General features: G+C 44.3%; 1 long non-coding RNA gene across 1 annotated transcript; it reads left to right on the top strand.

Moving 5' to 3' along the window:
- Nucleotides 1-2,085: 2,085 nt before the first annotated feature.
- LOC123183051 (uncharacterized) lies at nucleotides 2,086-2,963 on the top strand. The gene is made up of 2 exons (XR_006492419.1): nucleotides 2,086-2,285; nucleotides 2,406-2,963. It is a non-coding gene; the product is annotated as an uncharacterized lncRNA (long non-coding RNA).
- Nucleotides 2,964-15,941: the final 12,978 nt, after the last annotated feature.

The following is a 15,941-nucleotide window of genomic DNA, read 5'->3' on the forward strand; positions in this document are numbered from 1 at the left end:
ATAGTAGGTTGTGCGTTTTGAACCGAGGATCTCTCTACATTACTAGTGCCAACAAACCACTTGTATTAAGCTGCGATATAGACTTAAAGAAAACACCGAACTCTCTTATAGTAACAGGAGATTTTTCTAGTCTGCCGCGTTCTGGTTGGTCGAACCAGGCCTCCCACAGATCACGCCTCTCCACCGTACCCGATCCAACGGTCCATACTCTTAATTTTTAAATTTATTTGTTCTCATATTAAAATTGCAATATTGTCTGTTTTAAAACTTTATTTATTTTTCATTATTTATGTGGATTGTAACAGTTCAATGTGTATTAATTATTGTTGTGTAAATTTATATATATTCACTCAGGACCGAAAGCATGCACAATTTTTTTAATACACATACCTTTCCTAAAAATAAATTGAACAATTTTTTAAACCGAAAATAAATTAAAACTTACGACCGAGGTTCAAACCAGGGACTTGAACCTTTTGTGAACAATTCCTTCCCTGTTGGGTCGCGTTTTGTATATACAAACGATTCCGACTTACTAAGTCTAGTACTTTTCTCTCCTACACAACACCTTAGATATGTACTGCCCACACTAATTTTTTAAAGTCTTACTGTATTGGTGGCAACACCGCATGTGTTGTGGCTAGGCCACCATTAAGTAAGAAACACTTAAACATTTAATTAAAACACCCGTAATAAAAATAGTTTAAATCTAGCATATTCCTAACTTGTCCTTGAACTCGTAATAATATAAACTTTTTGTAAACTTATTTTAATTTTAGGTAATGCAAACGAAGTTTGGAAAATATGAAATTTCGCAGTGTGTCATTATATGATATGTAGAGACTGGGTTAACAATTGTAAGAGGTTTCGCAAAAGATATGGTGTACATTTTCCTAGTTTCTTTGTTTTCTTTTTCGGAACCTTGCTTGGAAACCAGAACATGTGCGGAAGAATCGTGGCTACGAGAGGGAACAAATTAGGTTTGAAGGTGATGTGTCGGTTGTTTTCAGTGTTTTGTGTTAAAACTTTTTCTACACTCAAAATACAATATCGCTTGTACCATGTCAAAAATTGGTATTTTTCGGAGTTCATTTGCAATATTTAATTCATTAAGTGTATTTTTGGGCATTTAACTGATACAATTTAATTTTGAACTGTGATTGCATTAAAAAGATGGTTAAAATGGGAAGAAAAAACTTATTTATGTTAATAAGTCTATTTTTAGGCCTTATCCAAGAAAAGAGGAGGAATCCCAAACAACGGCGTGCCAAGACTTGACCACGAAAATGTAGCTTATCGGTTTTTTATTTCTAGAAAATTAAATGAAAGTATGAACAACACGAAACCTGGCATCGTGTTATCATATGGTCCCTAGAGAGTGTGGTAAAAATTTGAGAAGGTTTCACAAAAGTTGTGATCTACACAACTTGTAAACCGAAACATCTTTGAGGAAGAATCATGGTTTCGAGTGGTAATGTGTCGAGTTTGAAGGCGATGTGTCGGTAGCTTTAGTGTTTGACCTTGAAACTTTTTCTACAATCAACTTACACCATCACATGTTCCTTGTCAAAATTTAGCATTTTTTGGAGTTCGTTTGTAATATTTAAGATGTTAAGTGTATATAACTTGTTTGAGATACATGTAGTTCAAATTGGAATGATTTCTCAATAAACATGTGAATATTTGTTTGAACAATAGAAAAAGATATATCATTTGGAAAATTTTGGAACTCCTAAAAACATATATTTAGTATATCTCATGTAGAAAATTTATTGGGGTACATAAGTTTTTTTTTTGCAAATTAATTCACAAGGATGGCTTGTTTAGTTATTGAGGAAATACGAAACTAATGTACAAGTTACACATTGTTGGGCTGAAAGCAGAAAAGGCCCATTATAGCGCTCAGCCGAGGGGCGATCCTACCTGAGTGAAACCGTGTCTTCTGATTGGTCGAACCATCCTGCCCACGGATCGCAAGTTTCAACCGTTCGATTTGCCAAGATCGGACGGATGGCGTACAACCCCTATCCTATCTTCTTTCTCCCCTACCCCCGCAGCCACGGGCTACTCTTCCGCCGAGAAACGAGCCGCCATTCCTTCCAGCCTCTTCTCCCAGTGCCTTCCTTCCTCCCATCTGGCTGGGCGCATCTCGGCGTTCCGGAACGCGACCACGACCGAGGGCTGACCCGTCGAGGCATCCTTATGCTCGTTGACCTGTCGGGCACTCCTCCTTTTCTGTCCATCGTGCCGGCCTCCAGGAGGAAGACTTCTCCGGCGAGCCCGAGGTCATCTACGCCGAGGCCGCCCTCGTCCTCGTCTGCGTCAAAATCGATTCATTAATACCCAGCCCCTGCTCCTCTTGACCTCCGCCGCCCATTCTCCATTTAATTCCCCTGGTGTTGCAGGTATAGGAGCTCCGAGGCCGTAGCAAGGCAAGGACGGCCGCCATGAAGTGCAGACCGTCCCCAACAACCGGTGGTGCCGCGCTGGGCCACCGGAGGTGTGGGGCTGCGTCGACCCGGCGCCGAGGAGATGTGTTGACCCGTCGCGGAGATCTGTGTGGTGGTGGCCCCTCCCATCGAGGGTTCGCTGCGATGGGCTCCTATTCCCGAATGGCGGCGGTCAGCGTTTTCCGCACCCACCGTGCGTGCTGGAGGTCAAGGGCATAGGGCAGTGACATGCATGCTCACCATCCTCATCCACCATTGCTTTTTTTAGTGTACACGGACGGTGGGGGTACCATCCAGATGGAGTGCGCAAGATGTCCCGCGAGCGCTGGCCGATCTCCAGCGAGTGCTTTATGAGTAATTTGTAAATTTTATTTTGGGGCGCATTTTTCTTTTGGTGTCATTTGTCTTTTTGTCAATTGTATCTATTTTTCTTTTTTGACGGGAATTGTATTTTTGCTGAATGATAGTATTATAAAAATATTAATAAAATAACTTATGTGTCGAAATTTTTAATGGATCACAATTATAGAATAGTGGGCTCAAGACATGTCAGCTTGAGCTGAGATTATTGGGCCGGTTGCAATACGGGCCACAATTAAAATTAGTGGCCTATAACCCTAATTGGGCCAATCTTCACATAGGCCAAAACCAAAATATTGGGCTAGAATACTGACTGGGCTGATAACCTTATGGCCCCACGTCAGACCCACGTTGGCTTCCATGTCAGATGATGATGTGGCATGCATGTTAACGCCGTTAACAGTATACCATCTGTGACGGTGCATAACTATCATGGAGTGCATGATGGTGAAATAATGACGCGATATACATGACGGATTTCAAATCCGTCATGGACGTCCATCCTTGACAGTTTTGCACCCACCTATGACGGCTCCTGTCCGGCATGGATTAACAGATTTCTTGTAGTGCCTCCGTTCCTCTGCCCTCTGGTTCTCTCCCTCGTCTCTCATGCCTCTCCCTCTCTGTACCAGGTACAGCCATGGATGGCCGCAGCTCCCTCGCCGCCGTTTTGCACCAGGCCCAGCCGGGAGACGGACGGATTCGTCCTCCCGCGTCCATCCCCGTTATCCCGCTCGTCCCAGAGCTTCCCTGCTTCGTCAAGTCCCCTGCCGCCATGGCACCGCCCCTGTGCTCCCGTCGAACCTGCAGTTCGTCGCATCGGTCATGGCCTTGCCAAGCTCCGCCGCCGCCGGGATCTGCTCGCCTCCGTGCCATCCCTGTCGCCGGAGGATGCAGCCCCACCGCCTCCAAGTCCCTGCTTCGCCCGTGGTCGAGTGAGACGACCACAAACTCAGCATCAGTTCAGGCAGAGGAGGGCGATGCCTCTGCCTCGACACCTCCCGTTGACCGCGACCCGTGGCCCAGCGCTGCAGCCAGCCCCTCTCCTCCAGCCGGCCCATGAGGCCTGGTGAGAAACCCCCCTAGTGCCCATGTCCTGTTTCAGCCTGTAGCTCTAATTCGGCCCGCGACTTGTTTTTTTCCTATGCTATGATTTTGTCTTTAAATCCTGGACATGCTTATTGCAGAAATGCCCCTGTTTTAAACTGCTAATAACTATTTAACCATGCATCCAAATAAAACATGTCATATTTGTAAAATGCTTAGAATTTTGTCTAGTTTCATAATATGTCATTTTCATCCATGTTCAAAACGTTTAAAATGATGTTTGTTTAAATTTGCCCCTATGCCATGTTAAAATGATTTATTTCATAACTAATTAATCGTAGCTCCGATTTTTATAATCTTTATATGTAAATGGGGTAGAAAAATGCCTAGTTTAACATGGTGGCTTTACTTTGCATGTTTAATAACTCTAAAATTGTGTTTAGGGCAGATCAGCACCAAACCTAATATATGCACATGAGGAGTTTCCGGATTTGTTGTTCGTTGCTTCCGGCCTCATTTAACCTCGACTAGATGTGTAGTTTCTTTATGCTTCATCTCTTGCCATGCTAACAACATTTAATCTTGTTGGGGTACCTAACCGAGAGAGAACTAAATAATTGATGTGGTGTTTCGTCAATATGCATGCATATTGAGCTCCACTTAATTTGTAGTTTTGTTAGTGCTCTTTGCCAGGCCATGCTTCATTAAACCGGACATACATCATACTTGTTTGCGCATGGTGCCATGTTGTTGTAGTGGTTGTTTACTATGTTGTGTGCTTCTTTTCCGGTGTTTGCTTCTTCGGGTTGATTCCAGTAACGTCGTGTTGTGAGGACCCATTCGTCTACGTCCGTTTGTCTTCTTCATGGACTCGTTCCTCTTCCTTGCGGGATTTCAGGCAAGATGATCATACCCTCGAAATCACTACTATCTTTGCTATGCTAGTTTGCTCGCTCTTTTGCTATGCCAATGCTATGATGCCTACCATTTGCTTGCCAGCCTCCCAAATTTCCATGTCAAACCTCTAACCCACCATGTCCTAGCAAACCGTTGATTGGCTATGTTACCGCTTGGCTCAGCCCCTCTTATAGCGTTGTTAGTTGCAGGTGAAGATTGAAGTTTGTTCCTTGTTGGAACATGGAGATGTTGTTCCTTGTTGGAACATGTTTACTTGTTGGGATATCACAATATATCTTATTTAATTAATGCATCTATATACTTGGTAAAGGGTGGAAGGCTCGGCCTTATGCCTGGTGTTTTGTTCCACTCTTGCCGCCCTAGTTTCCGTCATATCGGTGTTATGTTCCCGGATTTTGCGTTCCTCACGCGGTTGGGCCATAATGGGAACCCCTTGACAGTTCGCCTTAAGTAAATCTTTTCCAGCAATGCCCAACATTGGTTTTACCATTTGCCACCTAGCCTTTTCTTTTCCCTTGGGGGTCGCGCGCCCAAGGGTCATCATTATTTTACCCCCCCGGGCCAGTGCTCCTCTGAGTGTTGGTCCAACTTGTCAGCCGCCGGTGGCCACCAGGGGAAACTCTGGGCTGGCCTACCGTAAGTTTAGACAATCCGGTGTGCCCTGAGAAAGAGATATGTGCAGCTCCTATCGGGATTCGTCGGCACATTCGGGCGGTGTTGCTGGTTTAGTTTTACCCTGTCGAAATGTCTTGTTGTACCGGGATACCGAGTCTGATCGGAACGTCTCGGGAGGAGGTCTATTCCTTCGTTGACCGTGAGAGCTTGTCATGGGCTAAGTTGGGACACCCCTGCAGGGATTTGAACTTTCGAAAGCCGTGCCCGCGTTTATGGGAAGATGGGAATTTGTTAACGTTCGGTTGTAGAAAACCTGAAGTTGACCTTAATTAAAATGAATCAACCGCGTGTGTAACCATGATGTTCTCTTTCCGGCGGAGTCCGGGAAGTGAACACGGTTGTTGGAGTTATGCTTGACGTAGGTTGTTCTAGGATCACTTCTTGATCATACTTTTATCGACCGTGCTTTGCCTTCTCTTCTCGCTCTCATCTGCGTATGTTAGCCACCATATATGCTAGTCGCTTGCTGCAGCTCCACCTTATACCTTTACCTTACCCATAAGCTTAAATAGTCTTGATCGCGAGGGTGCGAGATTGTTGAGTCCCCATGGCTCACAGATACTTCCAAAACCAGCTTGCAGGTGCCGATGAGTCCGTGCAGATGACGCAACCAAGCTCAGGAGGAGCTCGATGAAGATCTTATCCTTTGTGTTGTTTCGTTTCAGTCGATCAGTAGTGGAGCCCAGTTGAGGTCGATCGGGGACCGTGTCGCATTTGGGGTTCTTCTTTTATTTTGGTTCCGTATTCGGACCATGAGTGTATTTGATTGATGTAATGTTTATTCATGTAATTGTGTGAAGTGGCGTTTGTAAGCCCACTATGTATCTCTTTTCCTTATGTATTACATGGGTTGTGTGAAGATTACCTCACTTGCGACTTATGCCTTCAATGCGATTATGTCTCTAAGTCGTGCCTCGACACGTGGGAGCTATAGTCGCATCGAGAGTGTTACAAGATGGTATCAGAGCCTTCCCCAACCTTAGGAGCCCCCCATTGCTTGATCATTTTTAGCGGCCGAGTTGTGTCTAGAAAAATATTTTGAGTCATTTAGGAATTATATATCGGAGAGTTTAGAAATTCTTTTTACTTCCCAGTCTCCTCATCGCTCTGGTAAGGCATCCTGACGTAGAGTTTTGACTCTTCTATTCTCAAATTTCACTAAAAAAAATTTAGGATCACGCGGGTATCTTGGAATCGTTCCGATGGTTTTATGATGAGAACATTGTCTTGGTGCCTCCTGTCAGGGGTTTTGTGGAAGTGTCCCGGGGAGTTGAGCTCTAAGGTGTTGTCGTCATAATTTTATCGTTGCAGTTCTGGAATACGTGAGTTTAGTACGCCGACATCGAAAATCTCTTTTATGCAGTTCGTTGGTGAGATAACCTCGACGCCACCCAGTACTGGGGCGGGAGTTCGGGAGTATTGCCATAACTTGTATAACGGATGCTTTTCGAAGGTTGAGGTAGATGATTTCCGAAGGTTTCTTGGTTACGTGTTGAAGGACGGATACAGCTGGATGTAGGATTGCTAGTTTTGGGTGAGATATTATGCTTCCCCTGTATCCCCAACACCTGATTGCATAACCGGAAAGGTTCGGGAGTTTCATAGGTGGGAATTCAAGTAGCTCTTAGGATATCTTTCCGACAAATGTATGATATGAAATTGGGGTTCGACGTCTAGTGGTCCGCCTATTCACGGTCGGTTTTACAGTGGTCTCGTTGTGTCTTAAAGAGTCCTTGGCTATGCCGACTCGGGGACGCTTCGTATGTCATGTGCACTGCCTTGTACATGATGGTGCTGTACGATCGAGCCCGTGTAGGCCCCACCACGAAAACTTCGGACGAAATCTCTATCATATGTTTGTTCCGGCTTATTTTGCAAGCCAATCCTTTGTTTTTATTTTGAGTTGTGGTATTCGAGTTGCTTCGAAGTCAAATGTTGATTCCATACCTTCTCTAAAGGTGTTCTCATACTCCGGTGTGGATACTAATCCTTCTTGATCATCAAGATTGTCTTATCAATCATTTTCACGGTGTGTTTCTCTTCAAGTGGATCCAAACATTTCAACATCCGCAAGTTTCAATCTCAGCTTTCTTTACGGTGTTCGTTCATTCATCCCAAGTTGTCTTTGTTTTCCCACCCACCCACCCTTCTTCTTCGACGACTCGGATTTCTTAATGAAGTATCCATTTTACTGATGTGAAGTCTCTCCATTCTTTTCAATCAATACCCTTATCCGGTGATTCTCAAGAAGATTCTAACGGAGCTTCAAGTTTGTCACTCTTCACTCGTTCTCTTCTCCGGTGGATTCAACTCAAGCTTTTGATCATATTCTTTTCCGTACTTCTATTGTTTTTTTCTTTTGACGGTGCACCTCATAATGATTCACTTCTCGCTATTCATTTGTTCGGGAGTGCTGAAGATATCTCGGAAGGTTCGTCTTTCCATTCAAGTTCCGTTCAAACATATTTCGAGGATGTTATCTCATTCAAGTCATTTATTTTAACCGGTGCTTTCTCTCTTTTAATCATTTCAACGGTGGTTCTTTCGAGTGGGCCCTAACCCACAGGTCTTTTCCCAGGATCTTACCTGACTCTTCTTATTTTTCCGGAGGTATTCTCAAATTCTTTTCGAAGTTTGACGTAAGAATGATGTATCATCAGTCAAATGTCATCTCCAAGATCTTTCAAATTCTTCTCATAGTTGGCTCAACCTATTCGCTTTTGATTCTCCCGGAGTGCCTAAATTATTCTTGGTGGTGTTTCTCGTTGTCATTCTCGGATTTTGAAGACCGAAGAAGATTTTTTTTTCTCTCAATCTTGCGCCACTCTCCTCAAGATTTGTGGTTTAAGCTTGATACCATCCTCTCATAATTGTTTTGATTTTGAGAATTCTTTACACCCATCCGAAGTAATTCAAGAGTCTTCTCAGTTTGATTATCCGGAGCCCATCATCTCAGAATTTATTCATTCTCAGCTTTCAGTTATCATTCTCCTAATCTTACCGGTGCGTCGTTCAAGTGATCTCTTTTCGGCTTGTGATCTCCTCGTTCTCATGTATCTAAATCCTCTCAAGCATCTTCGTGTATTTGCTAATTCTTCCCGGTGTTTCTTTATGTTTTATTCGTTCTTTTTCAATTCTACCGGTGGTTTGTTCAAGACTTCTCGTCCTCATCAATTGTTCGTTATTTCAATTCTACCGGTGGTTCGTTGAAGACCTTCCCAAGTTTGATGCTATATCTATCTTAATACTTTCTACGAGAATAAGTTGTATGTAATCCGTTGCTTGTCATCAATCTAAATTGGTGAAGGATAAGCATAATGTTATTCTTATTCTTGTTTCATCGAGTTTATTCAATTCTTGTTTTCCGGAGTGGTTCATCATACTTATTCTTGGTTTCCAGTGCGCTTCTTTCTTTCCCGGAGTTCCAAGTTTTCTCAATTATATCAACACGGAGATACATCTAAATCATTACAAGGTTTCACCTTGTGCTTTCAACTTCTCTTTCTTTTCATTATCTTTTGTTTACCAGAGTTCCTCATGGATGTCCTACATGACGGATTCATCAAGGATTTAATCCCTTCTCGAAGTGTTCATCAAGATTCTTTTCAGATGAGCTCAAGCACTCTTCATCTTGCAGTCCGGAGTGCAATTCTTTCTACCATATTATCGGAGGTGGTATTATGTCATTCTTGATAATTTGGGAATCATGTTTCATGATTCACATATTATTATGAATGAGGTATTTTAAATCCATCAATCTCTTTATTGGAGTTATCTTGGGATATATTTCACATAAAGCTTTCCTTTAAGGATGTCGCTCTTATGGTATTTATCAAGGATCCAAATTCTTCTTTTATCCTCCCGGGGAGATAGCTTCTCGTCTCCTGGTTCTTATCAATCCAATTCTTTTTCCCGTGAGTGGCAGGTTTTCACCTCATAATTTTGAGATGTATTCCATAAGCCCACTACAAGCTTCTTCTTTTCGTTGTTGGTTTTCCAACAATTCCGTTCAACCTTTCTCCTAAAGATGCCTTTTCAAGCTCTTTTCTGGCAGAAGTTGGCATTTTCTTCTCCTTTCTCCTATCTCAATTTTCTTTCTTCCATTCTTTTGTTACGGAGGCATTGTGATGTTGCTCTCTTCTACCCATCTTCTTGTTTTGTCATGATAGTGTTTTTTTTCTTTGCTCATCCATTCAACCGGAGTGTCGTGTTTTCTTTCGAGCTCTCTCATCTTATCAAATTTTGCACCCCTTCTCAACCGGAGTGTTGTCCAAATTATATCATTCTTATTCCTTCTCTATCTCGTTTTAATCGGAGTGTTGTGCCCTCTGCTCAAGTTCTTTTCATCTACTCAAGTTCCTTATCACTTTTCAACTGGAGTGCCGCCCGAATTTGTTCTTCCTTGTTACTCTTCCCTACCGGAGTGCTTTCAATTTTGTTCTTCTTCGTTGCTTTCTTTCTTTCTATTTGTTCAACCTCTCAAGGTTCGTGGTTTCACTCGTTTGTCAAAGAAGCTACTTAGTTTACCTCTTCTCTTTCTCCTCCGTTTGTCCCTCCGGTGTCATTCTAGATCTCGGGACGAGATCCTCTCGTAGTGGTGGAGTGTTGTAACGCCCCGAGACCGATGTGCCAGGTGTCCTCCGCTTATTTGCTGTTGTTGGCTTGTCTTCTGCTTGCGTGTTGCATCTCGTCATGTCATGCATCTCATCTCTTAGCATCATGCGCATTGCATCTGCATGTTTTCATAAAACTCGTAGCCGTTCGCAGTTGCCCTTTATCTCTTTGCCTCCGTTGTCATTTTGTCAGGCCCTTGTCCTCGTTGACCTCTCTCAGACCCCTCGTGTGCGTGTCCGAAACTTACCCGAACCTGAACCGGTCTGTCGTTACCGATGAGTCCGGATCATCCCCAATAATCTCTAAAACATCTCCGTTTTCTCTTTTGGACTCCCTAAGCCATTTATTCCGGTCCGCCCGATCGCGATTGGAGAATCCAAATAATCCCCTTCCGTATATATATAGCCCCTAGTCCATTTCTAGACCAAAGCCTAAAATATAGGGACCTGTTCCATCCTCCCAGCCGCGCCGCCACTCCACCCTTATCCCCATCAGTATCCATCCCTCCCCAACCATCGCTCGCCACCCACCTCTCCTCTGGATCCCCTCGATCCATCCAACCAACCACAGCTCATCTCCCTCCTCGTTCGTCCTCGACCCAATCCCCTCACCAGCGCCTTCTCTGCTCGATTCCGAGGGGATCATGAGCAGCTCGCCGCCGGCTGCAAGCAGCAGCACCACCAAGACCCCGTCGCCCCTTCCCCTCTTCTTCTCCTCCGTTCCTCTGCCCTCTGGTTCTCTCCCTCGTCTCTGATGCCTCTCCCTCTCTGTACCAGGTACAGCCATGGATGGCCGCAGCTCCCTCGCCATCGTTTTGCACCAGGCCCAGCCGGGAGACGGATGGATTTGTCCTCCCGCGTCCATCCCGTTGTCCCGCTCGTCCCAAAGCTTCCCTGCTTCACCAACTCCCCTGCCGCCATGGCACCGCCCCTGTGCTCCCGTCGAACCTGGAGTCCGTCGCATTGGTCATGGCCTTGCCAAGCTCCGTCGCCGTCGGGATCTGCTCGCCTCCGTGCCATCCTTGTCGCCGGAGGATGCAGCCCCGCCGCCTCCAAGTCCCTGCTTTGCCCGTGGTCGAGTGAGACGACCACAAACGCAACATCAGTTCAGGCAGAGGAGGGCGATGCCTCTGCCTTGACACCTCCCGTTGACCGCGACCCGTGGCCCAGCGCTGCAGCTAGCCCCTCTCCTCCAGCCGGCCCATGAGGCCTGGTGAGAAACCCCCCTAGTGCCCATGTCCTATTTCGGCCTGTAGCTCTAATTCGGCCCGCGACTTGTTTTTTTCCTATGCTGTGATTTTGTCTTTAAATCCTGGACATGCTTATTGCAGAAATGCCCCTGTTTTAAACTGCTAATAACTATTTAACCATCCATCCAAATAAAACATGTCATATTTGTAAAATGCTTAGAATTTTGTCTAGTTTCATAATATGTCATTTTCATCCATGTTCAAAACGTTTAAAATGATGTTTGTTTAAATTTGCCCCTATGCCATTTTAAAATGATTTATTTCATAACTAATTAACCGTAGCTCCGATTTTTATAATCTTTATATGTAAATGGGGTAGAAAAATGCCTAGTTTAACATGGTGGCTTTACTTTGCATGTTTAATAACTCTAAAATTGTGTTTAGGGCAGATCAGCACCAAACCTAATATATGCACATGAGGAGTTTCCGGATTTGTTGTTCGTTGCTTCCGGCCTCATTTAACCTCGACTAGATGTGTAGTTTCTTTATGCTTCATCTCTTGCCATGCTAACAACATTTAATCTTGTTGGGGTACCTAACCGAGAGAGAACTAAATAATTGATGTGGTGTTTCGTCAATATGCATGCATATTGAGCTCCACTTAATTTGTAGTTTTGTTAGTGCTCTTTGCCAGGCCATGCTTCATTAAACCGGACATACATCATACTTGTTTGCGCATGGTGCCATGTTGTTGTAGTGGTTGTTTACTATGTTGTGTGCTTCTTTTCCGGTGTTTGCTTCTTCGGGTTGATTCCAGTAACGTCGTGTTGTGAGGACCCGTTCGTCTATGTCCGTTTGTCTTCTTCATGGACTCGTTCCTCTTCCTTGTGGGATTTCAGGCAAGATGATCATACCCTCGAAATCACTACTATCTTTGCTATGCTAGTTTGCTCACTCTTTTGCTATGCCAATGCTAGGATGCCTACCATTTGCTTGCCAGCCTCCCAAATTGGCATGTCAAACCTCTAACCCACCATGTCCTAGCAAACTGTTGATTGGCTATGTTACTGCTTGGCTCAGCCCCTCTTATAGCGTTGTTAGTTGCAGGTGAAGATTGAAGTTTGTTCCTTGTTGGAACATGGAGATGTTGTTCCTTGTTGGAACATATTTACTTGTTGGGATATCACAATATATCTTATTTAATTAATGCATCTATATACTTGGCAAAGGGTGGAAGGCTCGGTCTTATGCCTGGTGTTTTGTTCCACTCTTGCCGCCCTAGTTTCCGTCATATCGGTGTTATGTTCCTGGATTTTGCGTTCCTCACGCGATTGGGCTATAATGGGAACCCCTTGACAGTTCACCTTAAGTAAAGCTTTTCCAGCAATGCCCAACATTGGTTTTACCATTTGCCACCTAGCCTTTTCTTTTCCCTTGGGGGTCGCGCGCCCAAGGGTCATCATTATTTTACCCCCCCCCCCGGGCCAGTGCTCCTCTGAGTGTTGGTCCAACTTGTCAGCCGCCGGTGGCCACCAGGGGCAACTCTGGGCTGGCCTACCGGAAGTTTGGACAATCCGGTGTGCCCTGAGAAAGAGATATGTGCAGCTCCTATCGGGATTCGTCAGCACATTTGGGCGGTGTTGCTGGTTTAGTTTTACCCTGTCGAAATGTCTTGTTGTACCGGGATACCGAGTCTGATCGGAACGTCTCGGGAGGAGGTCTTTTCCTTCGTTGACCGTGAGAGCTTGTCATGGGCTAAGTTGGGACACCCCTGCAGGGATTTGAACTTTCGAAAGCCGTGCCCACGTTTATGGGCAGATGGGAATTTGTTAACGTCCGGTTGTAAAAAACCTGAAGTTGACCTTAATTAAAATGAATCAACCGCGTGTGTAACCGTGATGGTCTCTTTCCGGCGGAGTCCGGGAAGTGAACACGGTTGTTGGAGTTATGCTTGACGTAGGTTGTTCTAGGATCACTTCTTGATCATACTTTTATCGACCGTGCTTTGCCTTCTCTTCTCGCTCTCATTTGCGTATGTTAGCCACCATATATGCTAGTCGCTTGCTGCAGCTCCACCTCATACCTTTACCTTACCCATAAGCTTAAATAGTCTTGATCGCGAGGGTGCGAGATTGTTGAGTCCCCGTGGCTCACAGATACTTCCAAAACCAGCTTGTAGGTGCCGATGAGTCCGTGCAGATGACGCAACCAAGCTCAGGAGGAGCTCGATGAAGATCTTATCCTTTGTGTTGTTTCGTTTCAGTCGATCAGTAGTGGAGCCCTGTTGGGGTCGATTGGGGACCGTGTCGCATTTGGGGTTCTTCTTTTATTTTGGTTCCATAGTCGGACCATGAGTGTATTTGATTGATGTAATGTTTATTCATGTAATTGTGTGAAGTGGCGTTTGTAAGCCAACTATGTATCTCTTTCCCTTATGTATTACATGGGTTGTGTGAAGATTACCTCACTTGCGACTTATGCCTTCAATGCGATTATGTCTCTAAGTCGTGCCTCGACACGTGGGAGCTATAGTCGCATCGAGAGTGTTACAAGTTGGTATCAGAGCCTTCCCCAACCTTAGGAGCCCCCCATTGCTTGATCGTTTTTAGTGGCCGAGTTGTGTCTAGAAAAATGTTTTGAGTCATTTAGGAATTATATATCGGAGAGTTTAGGAATTCTTTTTACTTCCCAGTCTCCTCATCGCTCTGGTAAGGCATCCTGACGTAGAGTTTTGACTCTTCTCTTCTCAAATTTCACTAAAAAAAAATTTAGGATCACGCGGGTATCTTGGAATCGTTCCGATGGTTTTATGATGAGAACATTGTCTTGGTGCCTCCTGTCAGGGGTTTTGTGGAAGTGTCCCGGGGAGTTGAGCTCTCAGGTGTTGTCGTCATAATTTTATCGTTGCAGTTCTGGAATACGTGAGTTTAGTACGCCGACATCGAAAATCTCTTTTATGCAGTTCGTTGGTGAGATAACCTCGATGCCACCCAGTACTGGGGCGGGAGTTCGGGAGTATTGCCATAACTTGTATAACGGATGCTTTTCGAAGGTTGAGGTAGATGATTTCCGAAGGTTTCTTGGTTATGTGTTGAAGGATGGATACAGCTGGATGTAGGATTGCTAGTTTTGGGTGAGATATTATGCTTCCCCTGTATCCCCAACACCTGATTGCATAACCGGAAAGGTTCGGGAGTTTCATAGGTGGGAATTCAAGTAGCTCTTAGGATATCTTTCCGACAAATGTATGATATGAAATTGGGGTTCGACGTCTAGTGGTCCGCCTATTCACGGTCGGTTTTACAGTGGTCTTGTTGTGTCTTAAAGAGTCCTTGGCTATGCCGACTCGGGGACGCTTCGTATGTCATGTGCACTGCCTTGTACATGATGGTGCTGTATGATCGAGCCCGTGTAGGCCCCACCACGAAAACTTCGGATGAAATCTCTATCATATGTTTGTTCCGGCTTATTTTGCAAGCCAATCCTTTGTTTTTGTTTTGAGTTGTGGTATTCGAGTTGCTTCGAAGTCAAATGTTGATTCCATACCTTATCTAAAGGTGTTCTCATACTCCGGTGTGGATACAAATCCTTCTTGATCATCAAGATTGTCTTGTCAATCATTTTCACGGTGTGTTTCTCTTCAAGTGGACCCAAACATTTCAACATCCTCAAGTTTCAATCTCAGCTTTCTTTACGGTGTTCGTTCATTCATCCCAAGTTGTCTTTGTTTTCCCACCCACCCACCCTTCTTCTTCGACGACTCGGATTTCTTAATGAAGTATCCATTTTACTGATGTGAAGTCTCTCCATTCTTTTCAATCAATACCCTTATCCGGTGATTCTCAAGAAGATTCTAACGGAGCTTCAAGTTTGTCACTCTTCACTCGTTCTCTTCTCCGGTGGATTCAACTCAAGCTTTTGATCATATTCTTTTCCGTACTTCTATTGTTTTTTTCTTTTGACGGTGCACCTCATAATGATTCACTTCTCGCTATTCATTTGTTCGGGAGTGCTGAAGATATCTTGGAAGGTTCGTCTTTCCATTCAAGTTCCGTTCAAACATATTTCGAGGATGTTATCTCATTCAAGTCATTTATTTCAACCGGTGCTTTCTCTCTTTTAATCATTTCAACGGTGGTTCTTTCGAGTGGGCCCTAACCCACAGGTCTTTTCCCAGGATCTTAGCTGACTCTTCTTATTTTTCCGAAGGTATTCTCAAATTCTTTTCGAAGTTTGACGTAAGAATGATGTATCATCAGTCAAATGTCATCTCCAAGATCTTTCAAATTCTTCTCATAGTTGGCTCAACCTATTCACTTTTGATTCTCCCGGAGTGCCTAAGTTATTCTTGGTGGTGTTTCTCGTCGTCATTCTCGGATTTTGAAGACCGAAGAAGATTTTTTTTCTCTCAATCTTGCGCCACTCTCCTCAAGATTCGTGGTTTAAGCTTGATACCATCCTCTCATAATTGTTTTGATTTTGAGAATTCTTTACACCCATCCGAAGTAATTCAAGAGTCTTCTCAGTTTGATTATCCGGAGCCCATCATCTCAGAATTTATTCATTCTCAGCTTCCAGTTATCGTTCTCCTAATCTTACCGGTGCGTCGTTCAAGTGATCTCTTTTCGGCTTGTGATCTCCTCGTTCTCATGTATCTAAATCCTCTCAAGCATCTTCGTGTATTTGCT

Source organism: Triticum aestivum, chromosome 1A (assembly GCF_018294505.1).
Source record: "Triticum aestivum cultivar Chinese Spring chromosome 1A, IWGSC CS RefSeq v2.1, whole genome shotgun sequence".
Classification (NCBI taxonomy): domain Eukaryota; kingdom Viridiplantae; phylum Streptophyta; class Magnoliopsida; order Poales; family Poaceae; genus Triticum; species Triticum aestivum.